The following is a 20,725-nucleotide window of genomic DNA, read 5'->3' as shown; positions in this document are numbered from 1 at the left end:
GTAAAATTTTTGCCCTCCTTATTGCTCATATGTCTTAAGTACAATCAAGCAGTTCTGAGGATAAAGGTGCTAAGAGAAAAGAATACAGGACAAGCTTTTATGCTAATAAACTGCTTTACCTTTTGCCTTGTTCAGTTGCTTCAAAACCATCAATTATTTATCATTTCCATGTGACTCAATAACTCTTTAAATAAACATAAAAATACTTACGATGGAAAAAGAGACATTCAACTAAAAATTACATCAAAAAGAGCTGCTTTGAGCTTTAAGAAATATATGCTAGCATGTGAGTTAATCTGCTTCTTGCTGAGAGATAATTTTAAACCTCGGGGTGGTGAATTAAAATAAAATACGTTCTTTCGTAATAATCTGTATAAGAGGGGCACCTGGGTGGCTCAGTCGGTTAAACCTTCGGCTCAGGTCATGATCCCGGGATCCGGGGATCGAGTTCAGCATCGGGCTCCCTACTCCGCGGGGAGCCCGCTTCTCCCTCTCCCTCTGCCTACTGCTCTGCCTACTTGTGTGCACTCTCTCTCTCTCACTGTCAAATAAATAAATAAAATCTTAAAAAAAAATAATCTGTATAAGAATAACAAGGGTAGATTAGAATCCTGCTCTGCCCCTGATAGGCTGTGCACTCTAAGCAAGTTGCTTCTCTTCTCCTGGTACCAATACACACATCTGTAAAACAGTGACAATACCGTACACATTTTCCTACAGTTGTTGTGAGACCTAACTTAAAGTATGTAAAGTGTTTTCATAAATCAGTGCTCGGTCAGTCAGGCTGCTCTTGCTGACTGCTACCGTTATCACGAGCCACTCGATAAAAACACTGAGCTGTTTCTTTGTACCTCCTGCAGCATTTCGTATTATATAGATCTCTTTCCGGCCCTCAGCTTTTTATTGGGATGATTTTGACACTTTATTTATTTTTTTTATCAGCAGCACCTAAAAGAATGCCTGTCACATAGAGATGCTCCATGTTCACTGAAAGAATCAATAGTGAAGATTAAATTAGTGAGCCAAACAAAGAACATGTTTTTACTCTGTAAATTCATGCTTACTACAAGAGGTTACATTGTGACCAGACACAAACATACTCTTCTAGTTCAAGACATTTCTGGAGATTTGTTTATCCTTTATAAAGACAGAAAATTCACAGCTCTTGGAGTAACTCACATCTATCTCCAAAAGTGACTTTTACAACTGAATGGTTGGATGAAATTGTTTCTTGCTTTCGGCTCTTCCTCTGCCTTTTGTGAGACTGGAAAACAAAATTCACTAAGCAGACACATGCCTGTTTGTTTTGTTTCCAATGAACAATCATCTCTTCCTCCAGAAAATTCACCTTTTTTTGGGAGGGGTGGAGAGGAGGGAGTCTTTCCAACCTAAGAAAATGATTTACAGAATGAAAGAACTACTTCCTCTCTTCATATAACACCATAGCCTTTCGCAGATGGCATTACTACTTACTTCAAAGTAGAGCTGATGACAGATCTTCAAGATGCAGGGATGGGGTGGGGGGGTGCAGGGGGAGGAATTACTGTAAAATGGATGTCCTCAACCACCATCTACTTCCATACTATTTCTCTAACTTTTTTCTCCCCTGCTCTTCCTGTCTCACCTATTTCAAAAGTCTCTCTATTTCCGTGGAACTTGAACTTGAGAGTTTATTTGACCACAGAGTTCAGAGGAATTCTGAAGAGGAACTTGAGCCTATTAATGCAATGACTACCCAATGTCACCAAGAAGATAGGGATGGAGCTGCTCCCTGGACCCAGGCCATCTGCATGTCTCTCCAGGGACCCCAAATTACTGACATTGTTAACCAAAAACAGAAGCTATACAATTTGCCTTTTGTTTTTTCTTTTTATGTTTTGCTTTGAATCTTTGATTTCTCTCCCCTAACCATTGTACTGTGACTTCATGCATAACATTGAACATTTTTAATTCCCTGTGAACTATCAATTCCTACATAAATGATGCAGTCTAAAAAAGTGTACAGGGTTTACAGGATGTGTCCTATAAATATCTTAAAACTTGAAAGTGGTGGAATGTCTATTAAGCTTTTATTACATTATACATAGACATATAAGTTTTACACTAGTTCCTGTCTATACTGCTTAAATTTTAGAGATGTTAAAAAACTGCTAATGGGTACATTTAAGGCTGTTCATTTGGAAACAGGATATGGGTTTTAGGGCAGACTGAAGTGCACCCACTGAACTATATGGCCCTAATTTGTCAGTGCGTCAAAGTGAAGGCTGAGTCCCAATCTCTAGGAGTCACTCATTTCCAGTGTCAAGGTAATGACTCTAGGATCTATTTTTACTTTTTAAAACTTAACTCTTGATAGCCCACAAACCTCTGCCACTTTGCCTTGTAGACAGTATTAAACAGTGATCGAAGCTTCCAAAATTTTGTATTTCTGCTTAAAAAGGATTGCCTGAAATGAAGACTTGTATTCTGCATGGGTTGAAATGCAGGATGGTTTTCTGGGTGGACTGGCTCTCACGAAGCCCCTCCTCCCATGAAAAACACTCAGCGCCGCCCTGACTTAATACAAGCACATCCTAGAAGCAACTGCTGCTCTCGGGACTGAGGGAGAATCTGTCATCTCGGACGCGACGGATGCTTCTCAGTGCAAGTGAGCAACTTCGCTTGGGGAAGCGGGATGATGTCAGCACGAGAGATTTCATGAATCGATGCGGGGAAACAGACCAGATGAATTCCAGCTTTTCAGCCAGGGGAAAAAAAAATCACACACATGGCACAAAAACATGACACGACAGAAAGTTCATCCGACCTCCCTTGCCAGATCAAGACTTACCCAATCACAATCAGCCCCAGGCCTGGGCTCACGTCCCGGGGTCTGGGCCCCGCGCCCCGAGGCCTGGGCGCCTCCGGGCGCTGACACCCCGCGCGAGCCCCCTGCAGGCGGCGGGCGGCCGTGCGCCCCCGCGCCCCCGGGGCCTCGGCTCCCCGCCCGCCCAGCCCTGCGCCCCCAGCCCGCTAGCCCTGCACGGGCAGCCGAGTCGCTCCCGGGAAGCTCGAGTCTTAAGCGGCGCGGCCAGGGGCGCTCCGGGCCGGGTCTGCGCGGCCCATAGGCGCGGCTGCTCGCGGGGCGCCCCGACTGCCTTCCCCTCCAGGTCCCACGGCCCCGCACCGGCCAAATTCCGGCGCGGCGGGGCGACGCCTCCCGTCCCCTCGGCGCACGCCCTTCCCTCCTCCTCCCCGGCCGCAGCGCCTTTGGCGGAGGTCGGCCTGGGCCAGGCGGCGGGTCTCCAACGCTCCCCGCCCCACCCGCCACCTCCCTGCCCCGCGTCCGCCTCCCGCGTTCCCAGGAATCTAACCTTGGAAAAGTCCTGCTGTCAGAGGCCGGATTTCATAATCCAGTGACCTGAGCTTTGGCCGCCAGCCATTCGGCCTCGTGGCACCCGCCCTGCCGCCCTCCCTGCGCCTCCAGTGCGCACCTTCTGGCCTTCTCACCCCTCCCCAGGGCCTGCCTGGGCAGGAGGGTCTGTCCGGACAGGTGTTCGCTATCCTTAATTCTCTCTCTCTCTTTTTTAAGATTTTATTTATTTATTTGACAGAGAGATAGAGAACACAAGTAGGCAGGGTGGCAGGCAGAGGGAGAGGGAGAAGCAGGCTCTCCGCCGAGCAGGGAGCCAGACCTGGGGCTCGATCCCAAGACCCCAGGATCGTGACCTGAGCCGAAGGCAGCCACTTAACCGACTGAGTCACCCAGGCGCCTCTATCCTTAATTCTTTTAAGTAGACCTTTCACTAACAGGAGAAAGACGAGAACTACAGAAAGATTTCACCTGTCCACCTCCTCCCATCAAAGGATTCCTAGTTGGGCAGGGGTGCGGTGGGGAGGGTAGGCAGAAGGGAAGTTAAAAAAAAAATTGAAGTCTCAGACCTAGTAAATCCAAGATGCTCAGCTTCCTGAATTTACAGAGGTACAGCATGCCTCTTCCATTTATTAGTGAAAAATCTGGTTTATTTATTTTTAATCTGACTTTCAAGGAACAACCCTGAGAGGACAATAAGAAACCACTACCAACAACGAAACAATCCATTTCTGGAAATACTGGAATCCTCACCACATTTACCACCACAAATAATCAGTTTTGAAGTGGTAGATGGTTATAAATCCTAAAATTAATAAGATTTTAAATCGTGATCCACTACATCAAAAACTAATGATGTAATGTATGGTGATTAACATAACATAATAAAAAAAATCGGGATCCACACATATGTGTATATATGTGGGGAGCGAGTGTGCAGGTGTGTGTCTATCAGGAAAACTGATGGTGTCCGAAGTAAACACATACCCACTAATACTATTGATATGTTAAGGGAGACTTGACAGAGAAACAAAAGAAAGAAGAATATTATGATCCAAATACATGCTGGCTGCTTTATATGTATGTTGTTTTGTTTAATTTTTTTTTAACACCCATGCTAGGTAGATACCATCATCCAATTTTACTGATGAAAATACTGAAGACAGAGACCTTAAGTAAAAATGTTCCAGGTCACTCAACTAGGATGTGGCATGTGTGTGTGTGTGTGTGTGTGTGTGTGTCCCAGGTATCTACTATTGCACAATAAACTACCCCAAATTTAGTGGATTAAAAGAAGTCATTTTGTTATGCTCACAAACCACAGCAGTCAGGAATTCTGGCAAGACTTGGCTGGGTGATTTGTCTGCTCCACGTGGCATGTGGCTCCGTGGCATTGCTCAACTGGCCTCTGGGCTGGGCTGGAGATTTCAAGAAGGCTTCACCCACATCGTATCTAGCACTTTGGGGTGGAAGGATGGCTGGAAGGCTGGGCACAGCTGGGCCCTTCTCTCAGGTAGTCTCGGGACCTCCCTGGGTAATCTCTCCAGCAGGACAGTCAGAACTCCCACATGGCAACTCAGGGCTCTAAGAAACCAAGGCAGGGGCTGTCCGCTCCATTAAAGGCGGGCTCCGAACGGGCATAGTGTCACTTACATTGTACTCCATTATCAAAACATTCGCAGGTTCAAAGCGTTGGAAAATAGAACCCATCTCTCAGTGGGAAGCGTGTCAAAGCACATTTTTACTCTACCATATCCACTTTCTCTCCAGACATTATTTACACTCCCTCCCCCACTTGCACAATACACTCAGGCCACTCAAAATTCCCTAAAATTTGATCATTTCAATCATGTCCAAGTGAGGATGAGGAGGCTCCTCCTTGGGGGCGTCTCCTCTGGATCTGAAGACCTGTGAACTAAAGAGACAAGCCAGAGGCCTCCTGCATGCACACGAACAATGGAGAGACAGAGACTGAAGAACCAGAGCCAGCGCTGGTGTCCGAGGGGAAGGGCAGTGGGAGACACAGCGGTCACTGGTCCACGGCTATTGGAATCCAAGCAGGCTCCTGTTTCCAATTTCCTCATTAGGACCCACTTCTGCTCCCTGGCTTCCTCCAAGCTCTTCGCTCTGCCTTCCGGGCTCTTGCTTCCACCCTCTGAGTTATCCTCATAAGGAAGAAATGGCCCAGGTTTGCAACTGAGTAGGCCCTCAGCCTGCTTCCTCACAGAGTCACTTCTAGTCCAAGCTGGTCATGCTTGTACTCCTCCTCTAATATAATCCCCTCACATAACTTGTGTGCTTTCCTTTGAATTTCTTCAGAGTTCACTCCATTAGCCATAAGCCACTCTGACTTTTCTTTCTGGGACAGGTCATTGGGCACCTTGGAGGCTGCCATGGGACAAGGCTCTTACACCCCTAAATCTCCCTGAGGTTTTTAGTTGGCCAAACCTTTGGTTTCACCTTTACCGCTGCCCCAGATCTCATCTGTGCATGGAGGTCATTTCTTAATTGTGCTCAGAGAGCCTGTGAGGTTGAAACAGCTTACTTTCCAAACCCAACATGTGCTGCCTCTTATATTTCCTATGAAATCTGCTCAAAAATTGGACAGCTCCTTATTTAGTGCATATCTCTCCTCTCTCAAATTTCAAAACCCAAAGCAACATTGATTTAGAGACAAAAGTCATAGGATCTTCCCACTGGATTGGTCTAGAGCAGTGTGTTCCAGTAGAAAAATAATGTGAGCCACACACATATTTTTAAATTTTCTTGTATCCACATTCATCAAGTTAAAATAAACAGTTGAAATTAATTTTAATAATATTTTTATTTAATCCAATAGATCTAAAATATTATCATTTCAACATGTAATCAATATAAAATTATTGGGATATTTTAAATACTTTTGGGGGGGATACTGTCTTTGAAATCCAGTGTGTATTTTATACTTACAGCCTACCTCAGTTAGGACTAGCCACATTTCAAGTGCTCATTCACTACATGTGGTGAGTGGCTTCTGTACTGGACAGTAGCCCAAGAGAATAAATCCCTTGACTTTTATCTTTAATTCGGCTTAAACATTTTAAGACTCCATCATTCTTAGCCAAGCCTGAAATTGTGAAATATTTATATACACAAGATATATATATATGTATATGTGTATATATACATACACATATACATATATATGAGAATACACATGTATTCTCTTCTAAATACACACATATTCTATGTAGTTGTCATAAACATCATCAATACACAGTTAGAGGCTTAACTGCATTATCAGAACTGAAAGCTACTGATCCTGTCAGTTTATCCTTAAAGACACATTGAAATTTATATAGGCAGAAAAAAATTCATTTAAAAAAAAAGAATTAAAAATATTCTACATTTGAATGTGGTTTATAAAAGAAAAACATTTTTCTCAATGTTATTTGTACTTAGTGCATACAATTTTCATCCTTTATTGATTATTTAAACCATAGTTGAAAACTGAAAGTAAATAGCTATTTGCACATTCTTGTTTGAGTGTTTTACATTCTAATGGGGGCTGGGAGCTTGGGATCAATAATCACAGTAATTATTTTTTTTTTAAAGATTTATTTATTTATTTGAGAGAGTGAGAATGAGAGAGAGTACATGAGAGGGGGGAGGGTCAAAGGGAGAAGCAGGCTCCTCGCTGAGCAGGGAGCCCGATGCGGGACTCGATCCCGGGACTCCAGGATCATGACCTGAGCCGAAGGCAGTTGCTTAACCAACTGAGCCACCCAGGCGCCCAATAATCACAGTAATTAAATAGGAGGCCTCAATTCCTAAAATAAGGATATCAGAATCTGCCTCAGCCTATTTTGGAGAATTCATTAGGATGAAATGAAATTGTACATGGATCACCCTCTGAAAATCTATTAGTAATTTAAAGATATATCAATATATCAATATCAATAGATAAAGATACATCAATAAAGATATATCAATCAAGCAACATTTAAATTGTCTAAAAATTGACTTGATTTGAGGGAGTCCTAAGCTGGTAATAATTCTCTGAGCATAAGTTGTCAAAAACAAGTCTAATATTATTCTCTTTCTTGTAGAGTTGTATGAATTAGAGATGATTTTTGGAAAGTGCATGTAGATGCATAAAACATTGTGACTTAAATTATTCCCCCTTTCAGCTCTCCAAACATTGAGTCACTTCCAGTGAGAGTTTAAAAAGAAAACTGAATGGAGAGTTCACTTGTGTTCATTTTATTCTTATATATTGCAATATATATATCTTATATTCTTGCAATATACAAATGTTGCATATAGACTTTTATATTTATCCAGTACAGGCAGCCTTGCCTTTGCACAGGTATCATGTAAATGGAAACTGTGCATATCAAAACTGTGTCCTTGCTTTGCAAATATACACATATAGACACACATGTTATTTTCTTTCTCCACCACAGTGCTGTCCCCAGTAGCGATGAGCATACCCAGCACCTAGATCTTGGTTTCTAGTACCATTCTCCAATAGGAGGAACTAGGGTTCCTTGGAGAAAGATGATTCCAGGGCTGGGGCAGGGAAAATATAAAAATGTACCTGGAGCATTCATAGTGCCAGAAAATAAAGAAGTACTCAAAACCCTACAAAAGAGTGGGGGCATGTCAGAGGGACTCGGGAACCAACCCGAAAGAGCCCTGAATGGCTAAAGCTAAAACAATTTGAGTAACAAAATAAATAATGTGGTATTGAATTACAGTCCAAAGAGCAAAATAAATATCTATGACTGCATACTGATATAAATGAATGAATGAACCAAATAAATAAATGGAGGGAAAGAGGTGAATCTCCTACAGAAGAATTATAAATGAATCATGTAATTCCTCCTTTCAGGAGATGGAGCTTAACACCTCCTACCCTCAACCTTGACTGTGGGCTTGATTTCAAAGAGTAGAGTACACAAAGGGGGCAAGACAGATTTACAGCAGAAACACCTGACAAGCACTCCCTCAGCCAGGGGATCAAGTTCCACATCATTAGTGATGCGTTACGATGATAGCGTGTCCTTACGAAGATAGGAAGATAATGTCGCTTCATCTCTGTGGTCTTCCTCCCAGAAACCCAAAATCGCAGCCTAGTCATGATAAAAACGTAAGACAAATTCTAATTGAGAAACATTCTACAAAATACCGTATTCTTCAAATTCTCAAGGTCATCAAAACAAGGAGAGTCTGAGAAACTGTCTCAAACCAGAGAATACTAAGGAGACAGATGATTGAATGTAATATGGTATCCTGGATAGGATCTTGGAACAGAAGAAGGACATTGGGGAAAAACTGGTTGTAATGGCTCACTTTAAACCAGTGGACTTCGAATAAAGCAGATTATCCTCCATAATGTGGGTGGGCCTCATCCAATCAGTTGAAGCCCTTAAGAGAACAAAGACTGGCTTTTCTTAAGCAAGAAGGAATTCTGCAACCAGACTGCCTTCGGACTCAAACTATAACTCTTCCCTGGGTCTCCAATCTGCCAACCTATCCTGCAGATTTTAGACTTAGTAAGTCCCCACCATCATGTGAGCCAATTCCTTAAAATAAATCTCTCTCTCTCTCTCAAAACACATCTTTTAATGTAAATCTATAAATATAGATGCAGGTGTAGACATAAAGATGCATCCTATTCTGTTTTTCTGGAGAATCTTGGCTAAATACACTGGTGAAATTGGAATGAAATGCGAATTTTAGTTCATAATAATACATCAATGTTAGTTCATTATTTGTAACAAATGTACCATTATAGTATAAGATATTAATAACAGGGAGCAACCTTTCTGTACATTTAAAACTGTTCTGAAATAAAGTCTATTTAAAAAATGTTTGTGATAAACTCTTCTACACATTTAAATATATTTTACAAGTAACTACTTTCCAACAAGACCAATAAAACAATATTATGTTTTATTATTTTAATGTGAACAGTATAATAATCTTATAATGTGTTAGGTAAACTGTGAAGTCCATAGCTTATAGAAAATTACAGAAAAATGTAGAATTTATATGTATATATATATATATATATATATATACATTTTTTTTTTTTGAGAGAAAGGGGCAGAGGGAGAGGGAGAGAGAGAATCTTAGGCAGGCTCCACGCTGGGCAATGTGGAGCTCATTCTCACAACCCTGAGATCATGACCTGAGCTGAAATCAAGAGTTGGACACTTAACAAACTGAGCCACCCAGGCATCCCTAGAATTAATATAATTTAACATAAAAATGAAAAAAATTTACCTAGATAGTAAAATTTATAAGGACATTATTTTTAAAGAATTATAATAAACTATAATAAGTAATATCTGATATTAAGTAACAACAGAAATTTGCTTTATATGAATTTTTTTCTAAGAACAGCCTATGGGATGCAAAATACAACTACATTATTTGACTCCTTTGGGATTGAAATGTTTGCATGTAATCCTACTAGAGCGCCACTAGATGTCAATCTTTCTCATCTGTTAACACTGAAGAACATGCCCAGGTGGGTTTTAATACCATGTATGTCTTTTTGCAAGATTTAGGATTTAGTGAATTTTCTTTCCAGTGCAGATATGGAATCCTGTTTGCATTAAAAATCACTATTGCAGTGAGCAATATCTAGTATGCACAGCTGACTTGATACTTTATCTTGATACCTTGCTTTGCAAATATACACATATAGACACACATGTTATTTTCTTTCTCCACCACAGTGCTGTCCCCAGTAGCGATGAGCATACCCAGCACCTAGATCTTGGTTTCTAGTACCATTCTCCAATAGGAGGAACTAGGGTTCCTTGGAGAAAGATGATTCCAGGGCTGGGGCAGGGAAAAGTATCAAGAAAGTATCAAGATACTAACATTGTTTGTGGATGGAGTGCTAACACTTTGGCACACAAATAGGCTCGGGGACCTACATAACTTACTGCTAAACCTAACAACACCCTAGTGGGTGGCTACTTTTAGGTACAGAAAAGAAAACTGAGGGTGAGCAATGTTAGTAAATTATCGAGGACAAACAGTTTTATCCAGATCTGTGGAGTTCAAAAGTTTGCCATTTCTAAGATTCGTCTCTGATCTAATTCGCAGATTTCTGCTGAAGCTCCTTCTCTCATAAAGATGGCCTATGGACATCTCTTATGGATATACCAAATATGTTCTATAATAATATTCGATAACATTTCTTAGAGACTAACCACATCCCCACCCCTGCTTTAAAGCACTTGCTACAAGTTAGTGCATTTAAGTTTCATAATTAATTCTTTGAAGAGGAAATACTTTTAGTACCATTCTGCAGACGGGTAAACTGAAGCACAAAGAAGTCAATGACATGACAAAGCCAACAGTCTAACTTAAGTTATTGAAGATAAAGCTTATTCAACGCCATACTTCAGTCTTTTATGCATGGCATACACCTCACAAGCCCTCTACAAAAGATCTGGAGAAGCTCAAGCACACTACATTTAATAAAGCACATGGAAAAGTTTTTAAATTTAGAGGAATGTTGTATCTGAAAAGCATGACAGAGGGAAAAATTATTAGACTTTTAATATGAAGACTATAAAAAACTTAGAAAGTCCTAAGTAATCTATGAGGTTAACAGGTTATATATAATTACAGAAAGATAGAGAATTTGTATTTTATTCAAAACAAAACACCTCAATTGGTTATTTAGAAGTCCAATAATTTCTAAATTAGTGCTGTAATCTATTAAGGACAATAATTTTTAGGTAAGATCATATGAAATTGCCAATCATGTACTGTTTGAACCAGAAAACCAGAAATTTATGTGTCAAGCTAATACACTGGATAAATGGATTAAATAACAACCTGTAATCAGTATTTTGTCTTACTTTTAAGCATTAACTTTACTGTACTATTATAGTAGAAAGTGATAGAGGAAACAACAATCTGAAAAATTTTTTATAAATATTTTTATAAAGAATTCATCAGATTTTCAAACTGAAAAAAACTACCTACGTATACTCTATGAAGAGTTTAATTTCCCCCACTGCAGCATCAATATAGTCAAATTTTTCAAAAAAAGTGTGTTTTAATGTTTAATTTCACTAATCCTTTTTTTTTTTAAAGATTTTATTTATTTATTTGAGAAAGAGAGAGTGAGAGAGAGCACGAGAGGGGAGAGGGTCAGGGGGAGAAGCAGATTCCCCGCTGAGCCGGGAGCCCGAAGTGGGACTCGATCCTGGAACTCCGGGATCATGACCTGAGCTGAAGGCAGTCGCTTAACCAACTGAACCACCCAGGCACCCCAATTTCACTCATTCTTTTAATTAGTAGAGCAGAAAATGAAGACTTGGTAATAATTGCTAGATCATTATTATAAGTTTCAGTTCCATTTGATGTCATTAAAATATCAAATTACAGTTGATTCTCATTATTCATGGATTTTGTATTTATGAATTCACCTACTTGCTAAAATTTATTTGTAATTCTAAAATTAATACTCAGGGTGCTTTCATGCTTATTCACAGACATGCGTAGAGCAACAAAAAACCTGAGTTGCCTGAATTACATGTTCTCAGCTGAGGTGGAACAGGGCAGCACTTTACCTTCTTATTTTTGCTCCAATACTATCAAGTATTATTTCTGTAGTCTGTTTAATGCCATGTTTGTGGGGGTTTTTTTTGCATTTTTGTATTTTTAGTTTGTGATTTTGCTGTCAACATTTGTGGGATACTGCAAAAACAGTGCTTAAAAGGAAATTATAGGGGCGCCTGGGTGGCTCAGTTGGTTAAGCGACTGCCTTCGGCTCGGGTCATGATCCTGGAGTCCCGGGATCGAGTCCCGCATCGGGCTCCCTGCTCAGCGGGGGGCCTGCTTCTCCCTCTGACCCTCTTCCCTCTTGTGCTGTCTCTCACTCTCTCTCTCAAAATAAATAAAATCTTTAAAAAAAAAAAAGGAAATTATAGCATTGAATGCATATATTAGAAAAGAAGATTTAAAATCAATCTTCTAAGCTCCCACCATAGGAAACTAGAAAAGGAAGAGCAAATGGAATCCAAAGTAAACAGAAGAAAAGAGATAATAAGAATTAGAGCAGAAATAAAAAATTGGAAACAGGAAATTTAATGGAGAAAAATCAATGAAATCAAAAGATGGTTCTTTGAAAAGCTTAATAAAAATCAATAAGCCTCTAGCCAGAAAAAAAGAGAGAAAGAGAGAGACAGAGAGAGGAGGACACAAATTACTGAAATCAGAAATGAAGGAGGGAATATCACTACAAAAACCATGGACATTAAAAGCTTAATAAAGGAATACTCTGAGCAACTCAGTACTCACAAATTCAATAACCGAGATGGAACAGACCAATTCCTTAAAAGACACAATCTGCCAAAACTCATACAAAAACAAATGGACAATCTGAATAGGCCACTTATATCTATTAAATAAATTAAATCAATAATTAAAAACATTCCAAAACAGAAAGCACCAGGCCCAAGTAAGTTCACTGGTGAATTCTACCAAACATTGAAGGAAGAAATTATACCGATTCTCTAAATCTCTTTCAGAGGATAAAAGCAGAGGAAATACTTCCTAACTCATTCTATGTGGACAGCATCACGATAATACCAAAACCAGACAGACATCACAAAAAAACTACAGATCAATATCTCCCATGAAGATAAATGCAAAAATCCTCAACAAATTACTAGTAAATTGAATCCAACAATGTATAAAAAGAATTATATATGATCACCAAGTAGGATTTATTGCAGGTATGCAAGGCTGGTTTACCATACAAAAATCAATTAATGTAATCAATCATATCAACAGGCTAAAGAAAAATAACATGATTATATCAATAGATGCATAAAATGCATTTGATAAAATCCAATGTCCATACATGAAAAAAACTCTCAGTAAAGTGGATAGGGGGGAATTTTTTCAAATTGATAAAGAGCATCTACAAAAAGCCTACAGCTAACATCTAACTCAATGATAAGAAACTAGAAGCTTTCCCACTAAGGTCAGGAATAGGTCAGGATGTCCTCTTTCACCACTCACTTTCCAACATGGTGCTGGAAGTCCTACCAAATTCAGTAAGACACAAAAATGAAAGAAAATGTATATTGACTTGAAAGAAAGAAAACTATCTTTGATCACAGACTATCTAATTGTCTTGTAGAAAATCCAAAAGAATTGGGGGGAAAAAAAACCAAAAAACCTCCTGGAACTAATAAGTGATTATAGCAAAGTTGCAGGATCCAAGATTAATATAAAAAAGTGAATTGCTTTCCTATATATCAGCAATGAACAAGTGAAAATTAAAATTAAAAATACACTATTTACATTTGCACACCCCCAAAATGAATTATTTAGATATACAACTAACAAAATATGTACAAAATCTATATAAGGAAAACTACAGAATTCTGATGAAAGAAATCAAGGGAGAACTAAATCAATAGAGAAATATTACATGATCATGATAGGAGGACTCAATATTGTCAAGGTATTAGTTCTTCCCAAATCAATCTCAGATTTAATGCAATTGCAATCAAAATCCCAGCAAGTTATTTTGTGGATATCAACAAACTGATATCTAGAATTGATTTTAAAGTTTATATGGAGACACAGAAGCCCCAGAAAAACCAACACAATATTGAAGGAGAAGAACTAAGTTAAGGAACTGATGCTACCTGACTTCAAGACTTACTATAAAGCTACCATAATCAAGGTTGGTATTGGTAAAAGAGTACACAACAGATCAGTGGAACACAGTAGAGAGCCCAGAGATATATGAATGCAAATATATTCAGCTAATCATGGACAAAAAAATGAAGACAATACAATGGAGCAAAGACAATCTCTTCAACAAATGGTGCTAAAATAACTGGATATCCACACGTGAAAAAGTCAATCTAGACAGACCTTAAACCTTCTCCAAAAATTAACCTGAAATGGATCATAAACCTACATGTAAAACAAAGAACTATAAAACTCCTAGAAGATAACATAGAAGAAAATCTGGATGAGTTAAGGTTTGGCAATGACCTTTTAGATACAACACCAAAGGCATGCCCCATGAAAGAAAGAATTGACAAGTGGGCCTTCATTAAAATAAAAAATTTCTATTATGTGAAGGACATTGTCAAGAGAATGAAAAGACAAGCCTGGGAAACCAGACTGGGAGAAAATATTTGCAAAAGACACATTTGATAAAGAACTATTATCCAAAATATAGAAAGAACTCTTAAAGACCAACAATAAGAAAACGAACAAACTGGTTTAAAAAAATGGGCCAAAGACCTTAACAGACACCCCACCAAAGAAGATGTACAGATGGCAAACAAGCAAATGAAAAGATACTCCACATCATAGGTCATCAGGGAACTGCAAATTAAAAGAACAATGAGACACTACTACACACCAGTTGCAAGGGCCAAAATGCAGAACAACACCAAATGCTGGTAAGGAGTAGAGCAACAGGAGCTCTTTTATAGCTAGTGGGAATGGAAAATGGTACATCCATTTTGGAAGACAGTTCGGCAGTTTCTTACAAAACTAAACCTACTCTTTTTTTAAAAATATTTTATTTATTTATTTGAGAGAGAGGGAGAGTGCGAGTGGGAAGGGGCAGAAGGAGAGGGAGAAAGAATCTGAAGCAGACTCCGTGCTGAGCGCAGGTCCAGAAGCGGGGCTGCATCCCACGACCGGGAGATCGTGACCTGAGCCGAAACCAGAAGTCCGATGCTCAACCCACTGAGCCACCCAGGTGCCCCCTAAACATATTCTCACAATACAACCCAGCAATCCCACTTACTGGTATTTACCCAAAGGAGTGAAAAATTATGTCTACACAAAACCTGCACACAGATGTTTACAGCAGCTTTATTCATAATCGCCAAAACTAAGAGGCAACCAAGCGACCTACCTTCAGTAGGTGAATAGCTAAATAAACTGAGGTACTTCCAGACGATGAAATATTCAGCTCTAAAAAGAAATGAGCTATCAAGCTGTGAAAGGACAGAGAGGAAACTTAAATACACATTACTAAGTGAAAGAAGCAATCTGAAAAGGCTACATACTGTATAATTCCAAATATACGACATTCTGAAAATGGCAAAATATGGAGAGAGTAAAAAGGTCAGTGTTCATCAAGGGTTAGGGAGAGGGAGGGATGAACAGAGCACAGAGAATTCTTAGGGCAGTGGAAATACTCTGTGTGGTACTACAGTGGTAGATATATGTCATACATTTGTCCAAACTCATACAATATAAAACGTCAAGGCTGAACCCTAATGTAAACTATGGATTTGGAGTGATAATGATGTGTCCATGTAGGTTTATCATTCATAACAAATATCTAACTCTGGTGGGAGATGTTGATAATAGGGAAGGTTCTGCATGTGTCGGGCAGGGGGTATATGCAAAATATCTTTACTGTCATTCTGTTTTGTTGTGAACTTCAAACGGCTCAAAAACCAGTCTTTAAGAGGCGCCTGCGTGGCTCAGTCGTTAAGCGTCTGCCTTCGGCTCAGGTCATGATCCCAGAGTCCTGGGATCGAGTCCCATATCGGGCTCCCTGCTCCGCGGGAAGCCTGCTTCTCTCTCTCCTACTCCCCCTGCTTGTGTTCCTGCTCTCACTATGTCTCTCTCTGTCAAATAAATAAATAAAATCTTAAAAAAAAAAAAAACAGTCTTTAAAAAATGCCAGTCTAAAAAGTTGCAAAAATGAAAAATAAGAACCATAATTTCTCAATTTGAATCTCTGAGGTTGGGATGTGTATCACCAACAGCATCTTACAGTGGCCAGCCGAGCTGCAATCAGAAAGTCCTTGTCACAAACCATAAAAAAGATGAGCCTCCCATGTCACACTCATTAGGATGACTATTATCCAAAAGAATAAAACATAACGTGTTGGTGAGGATGTGGAGGAATTGGAACCCTTGTATTATTGGTGGGAATGTAAAATGGTGCAGCTACTATGGAAAACAATCTGGTGGTTCCTTGCAAAATGAAACACAGAATTACTATATGATGCAGCAAATACCCCAAGGGTTGAAAGCAGAGACTCTGGCAGATACTCGTACACCATTATTCATAATAGCATTATTTGCACTGGCCAAAAGATGGATATAACCCAAATATTCATCAACAAACATATGAACAGATAAACAGAATGTGGTCTATGCTTACAATTAAATATTCAGCCTTAAAAAAGGAGTGAAATTTTGATATCTGCTACAACATGGATGGACCTTAAAGACTTGTTCAGTGAAATAAGCCCAACACAAAAAGACAAATAGTATATGACTCCGCTTACATGAGATTTCTACAGTAATCAGTTTCATAGAGACAGAAAGTTGCGGGTGGTTGCCAGGGGCTGGGGGAACAGAGGAATGGGGAACTATTGTTTCGTAGCTACAGAGTTTCTATTTGGGATGATGAGAAAGTTATGAAGATGAATGGTTGCATACTACTGTGAATGCACTAAATGTCATTGAATTACACATTTTAAAATGGTGAAAATGAGGGGCACCTGGGTGGCTCAGTTGGTTAGGCGTCTGACTCTAGATTTTGGCTCGGGTCATGATCTCAGGGTTGTGAGATCAAGCCCCACATCAGGCTCTGTGCTGGGTGTGGAGCCTGCTTAGGATTCGCTCTCTCCCTCTCCCTCTGCTCACCCTGCCCCCAGCTCGAACTTGCTCTCTCTCTCTCAAAAAAAAGTGGTTAAAATGGTACATTTTATGTTATACATATTTTACCACATTAAAAAAAAAATCACCCTCCAATTTGCATAATGGGTATTAGTGACTTGGAAGGAAATCTGGAGACAACACAGAAGCACTTATGTAAACTTTAACAACAAATGCCCTTAGGGAGGACATGGGAGCGGTGTTGAATCAGTGTTTATTCACGTTCCCTAAGCAGGGTCAGGTATAGGCTGGCTCTATGTTACCAACTGCAAAGCCAGCTTAAGAGCGCCCAGCACCAGGGGCCCCTGGGTAGCTCAGTCGGTTAAGCGTCTGCCTTCGCCTCAGGTCATGATCTCAGGGTCGTGGGATGGAGTCCCTGCATCCGCGGAGCCTGCTTCTCCCTCTCCCTCTGCCTCTCCCCACTCCCCCCATTGTGCTCTCTCTCTCTCTTTCACTCACTCTGCTGTCTCTCTCCCTCTCAAATAAATAAAATCTTAAAAAAAAAAAAGAAAAAGAGCCCAGCACCAATAGCTTTTTATATTTTACTGGATTCATATTTAAGAAACTGTTTCATCTATGTTTTAACGGCATAGAAAATACTGTGTGGAAAAACCAAGGCCTTGACAATGCTGAGTGGAAAACAAATTCAGAAGAGTGTCTTACAATCATTAACATCATAAATTCAATGAAGTTCAGTAATTCTTGATTTTGAAATAAGGTTTTTATCAATACAGATGGCTTAATTTGCTGAAATGGATAATACGTCTATAAAGTTTGCCCTTTGTTAAAAAGCAGCACGAACTGGAAAAGGATACTGTACCTGGGTAATTTTCAAATAATTAATGTTACCAGGTCCCTGCTGTGGAAATACTCAGTTTATCTGTTTCTAAGTCTTTTTATTTTTAAAGATTTATTTATTTACTTGAGAGAGAGTGGGGGGGGGAAGGGCAAAGGGAGAGAGAGAGAACCTCCAGCAGACTCTCCGCTGAGTGCGGAGCCCAATGTGGGGTTTGATCTCAGGACCCCGAGACCACAACCTGAGCCGAAACCAAGAGTCGGACACTGACTGAGCCAAACAATGCTTCTTGGTTTAAAATTTACTTGGTCTGATATTATAAAAGCTACACCAGCTTTCTTTTTCATTAGAATTTACATGTACAAACATGCCATCCATACATTTATATTCAGTATTTCTGTATTCTTATATGTAAACTGTTTCTTTGGTAAACAATATAAAGTTGTTGCTTATAGCTGAATTCAGAGAGAATTAAATTTGCTTCTTATGGCAGACTGGGCTGGGGGCTCTAGCCATCCCAAATCACGCTAATCCAATCAGTAATTAAGAAGATTTAAGTCTGGGTTTCAGTCTCTTTGGTGCTGGTCTCTTTCCAGTTCGCCCTAACTCCTGAGTGTTTTGTTGTTGTTGTTGTTTATTGTCCAGTCTTCCTACTTGCACTCAGGTGGTGGTTGGTCTGACACAGTCCAGTCTGCTATTGCTGGAAGTAGAATTAAGGGAATTTTTGTAGCAAAATATTGTACAATGCGTCATATAAATCACCATTCATGTCCCAGGAAAGTCTTCAGCAAAATATACATTTTCCCCTAATGCTTTAATGAGGAAGAATTCATAAATGTTTTATGTGAAAACACGGTTGCATCCTGCTTCATGGTCAGCTTGAAACAAAAATAGAGGTTGCTAAACTTAAAGTGTCAGTATTAAACAAATGAGCAACTGAAGTGCATTAAACAATAAAAATAAACATTCTAATCCTAAACCGAATTTAATATTGACCTTGAATTCACAAAAATCATGAGCTCTGAAACATAACAGACATATTTCCAGTAAGCACAGCTCAACCATTGGCTATAATAAACACAAAAACGCATTTTCCTCATTATAAGGAAAATGTATTGTGTGCTAAGGTGTTTCACAAAGAGTTTCTTTGTTCGTTTTTGTTTTGTTTCGTTTTTGATAACATTTAGCCGAGTTACTCTTCAAGACAGAAAACTATTCTGAGTCCTCCCGCAGGGCATAATTTCTTCTTATCCCTGTATCATCTAAAATCATGGCCCTTAACTTCAATCTTCATTGTGAGCTATGAACCACAAATTTGAGACTAATTTTATCAACGATGGGCATTACAAAATAGAGTGCTTTCAAGACCACATTTTCACATTCTTATATGTGGAGAGTAAAGGATTACATGAGCAACTGTGCATGAAAACGTGTCTTACACGTAAAAATGTCATCCTCTAATGCGGAGGAAACCAAGGTTGAGAGCCCCTCCTTGACAGGGACCCCCTATCTACTGTCCAGGTCTGTGACTTCTGAAAGGCAGAGCTCCCAACACCTCTTTTAAGTGTTCGTATGAGAGAACCATTTTCAGTAATTTCATAAGCTATTGCTAAAAACATCTTTTTGTTCCAATCTACCTGTCATATCAGGATGGCTTTGGAAGTAAATATACTTTTATACTTATTAGCAACGCTGTGCTGGTAAACCAGTTCTCTGGAAAAACGTAAGTCCTGATGTGAGCCGTTTGCAGATTTGCAGGGTGTGAATACTCCCTCCTTGGCCAGCTTCCAGCCACCACTGGGGTGCCACTCAGTGTGGAACAGGAAAGAGTTGCATACAATTGGCTCCAAACAACTCCAGCACGCTACTGCTTCATGGGGATGGAGGGAATCTCAGAGAATCACACAAACTGCTACTCTTGCCTCTGAAACAACTTCCGTCACCGCAATATGTGTAACTGACTCACAGGACAACTTTATCACTGCAGAAGTCCATTTTACTCTTCAGCCAGCCTCCTCGGTGGTTCCGAAGTGGAAAATCAGCTCAAAATCGCCACAGAATCCTTAAAATAAATACCTCATTATTTGATTTTTCAGATACTCAAAATTATATCATTAAGTTAGAAACCAACAAGCAAGGTCCAAAATGTTAAATATTATGTGAAAGAAAAAAAAAATTCATTAGATAAACATGAATATAAGTGGCTGGCAAGAATTACAGTGGTCAATATTTAATTATCAGGCTTCTTCTAAAACCTTAAGTGAAACGTCTGATTAAGAAAATGCTGAAGTGAAGATATAACCTTTCCCCTAGCAAGGGCCATATCTAATTGCTGTTTCTCCATTTTTACTAGTAAGACAATGCTTGCTAATTATCTGCCTTACTAGTATGAATAAAATATTTGATTTGCTATTAAATATATATGAAATAATTTATAAGAATACTATATACAATAAAAGGGAAGAGAGTTGATAAAACTAATGTTTTATTTTAAAGAAGTCATAGCTTTGGGATAAAAGTCACTTTTTTATCTGCACTGCAAAATGGACAAAACTAAGCCTTAAATTTGGTCCCCTTATCAGTATTACTAGAAGTATTATTCTAAGAAAGATACTCTTAGATTGCTTATTAACATAATTTTTATTTTTTCAGATTTATTTTTGGAAAGGGTAAAATTTCTTAGAGTCAGTTTGTTCCAGGGAAAATACTACCAATTACCACAGAAATAGATTTTTATCCTCCTTACCATCTTAAACAATTCATTAAAAAACACGTATACATATAGGTACACGATATAGATTGACTGCCTGGATTTGAATGTTATATTTTCCACCCATTAGCCATGTGCAAGTAAATAATTTCTGTTCCTTTCTGAGCCTCAACTTCTTCATCTGTAAAAT

General features: G+C 39.3%; 1 protein-coding gene across 3 annotated transcripts in view; it reads right to left on the bottom strand.

Moving 5' to 3' along the window:
* The window catches only part of FAM149A (family with sequence similarity 149 member A), a 54,505-nt gene that overhangs the window by 23,747 nt on the left and 10,033 nt on the right, over nucleotides 1-20,725 (bottom strand). The window contains exon 1 of one of the 3 annotated variants that reach the window (XM_021694290.1): nucleotides 2,831-2,867. The exons of the other annotated variants lie outside the window; for them this stretch is intronic. The gene's annotated coding sequence lies outside the window, so the exon portion shown is untranslated. Of the gene's footprint in view, nucleotides 1-2,830; nucleotides 2,868-20,725 lie in introns of those variants that run through there. 3 annotated transcript variants of the gene reach the window in all.

This window comes from Neomonachus schauinslandi, chromosome 2 (genome assembly GCF_002201575.2).
Source record: "Neomonachus schauinslandi chromosome 2, ASM220157v2, whole genome shotgun sequence".
NCBI lineage: Eukaryota > Metazoa > Chordata > Mammalia > Carnivora > Phocidae > Neomonachus > Neomonachus schauinslandi.
Note: the sequence above shows the minus strand (reverse complement) of the source record. Positions and strands in the feature narration are given on the sequence as shown.